This window comes from Vollenhovia emeryi, unplaced genomic scaffold (assembly GCF_000949405.1).
Source record: "Vollenhovia emeryi isolate VEMERY1.0 unplaced genomic scaffold, V.emery_V1.0 DF949416.1, whole genome shotgun sequence".
NCBI classification, from domain to species: domain Eukaryota; kingdom Metazoa; phylum Arthropoda; class Insecta; order Hymenoptera; family Formicidae; genus Vollenhovia; species Vollenhovia emeryi.
Window position 1 is genome coordinate 1 of NW_011956950.1, and position 1341 is coordinate 1341.

A 1341-nucleotide genomic window follows, 5' to 3' on the forward strand; every position below is an offset into this window, starting at 1 on the left:
TAATAATTGCAAGACATCGTGTCAGTACGGATACGCTGAAAAGCAAAAGCTGCGTTGAAGTTATTGCGATAATCCAATATTGCATTTCCCTATGCTGCCAAGTGTCTGCATGACAGATGTCCCAACCTTACCACATGGGAATTTTATATAGATGCTATCTGTTGTGTAAGCGCTTGGCGATATTGGGAAATGCAATATTGAAAAACTTAAAAATTATTTACATTCATATTCTCTTCTCACGTGCTAGACTCTCTGTGAGTAATTATACGTAACGTGTACTTTCGCTCGTAATCCTTGTCACATATGTAGGCAGCATAAGATCTTACATACGAAAAGCATACAATAGAGTTGCTAATTATTGCAAGACACCATGTCAGTACGCACACTGAAAAGCAAAAGCTGCGTTGAAATTATTGCAATAATCTAATGTTGCATTTCTCTCTGCTGCCAAGTGTTTGCATGACAAATGTCCCAACCTCGTCTATGACAGAGTATCTTAATACACTGATATGATGTTGTTCTCAAGAAATATGTCTCAGTTTTTCCCGACTCTAGATAGCATATGTATTGAAGTATGTTCCGTACTGACATAGACCGCATTCAGCGGTGAAAATTGCTCAGTGAGCGGTTGCGCCGATTAGATTATTCCTTAATAATCTAGAAGAATAGTTCTATCACAGCACAGATCTAAAAGTATAACCCAATCAACGCGATGCGTCCACTGAGCAACTTTCTTCGCGGAACGCGGCCTTTGTTTCTTGTAATAATTAGCAAATCTGCTAAACATTTTGAAATGTAAGATCTCATGATTCCAAGATATGTGTCAGGTATCACGTGCGAAAGTACATATCACAAATGATCGCACACAGAAGCTAAGCACAAGAAATGAGTATGTACACAGATAATTTGATAGTTCCTCCAATATTGCGCTACCCTGTATTGTCAATAGCTTACATAGCAGACGGCATCTATGCGAAACTAGCATATACCTCTGTAGCTTATCATAAGGTTATGTTTGTAATTAATTATTTTTGCACCATGTATTTAGCGCTAATAGATAAATTGAATAAAATTTTTATATGGAATTGTTTGTATTTTGTGTGAGGAGTTTTGAAGTGTGATTAAAAATGTTTGTGAGTGATCCAGATAATTTTAATTAAATATTTATTAAGCGGAAGTTAGCCGGAACTCAACGAAAAAAAAATTCCTTTGCTCCGATTGTTGAAGTAATGAACCTCCTTTAATTTGGCAATATATACTTGCGAATCATTGCTAGTTCATCCAATAAACGTAATATTATAAAGAAAAGGCATATTTAATGGTATTGTACAAATATGACAA

The 1341-nt window shown here is 35.7% G+C and overlaps 1 long non-coding RNA gene across 1 annotated transcript; it reads right to left on the minus strand.

Annotated features, from left to right (window-relative positions):
- On the minus strand, positions 1-1001 carry LOC105555757. The gene is made up of 3 exons (XR_001008513.1): positions 477-1001; positions 222-385; positions 1-35 (listed from the first exon to the last, which is right to left on the minus strand). It is a non-coding gene; the product is annotated as an uncharacterized LOC105555757 (long non-coding RNA).
- Between the last annotated feature and the right edge of the window lie 340 nt (positions 1002-1341).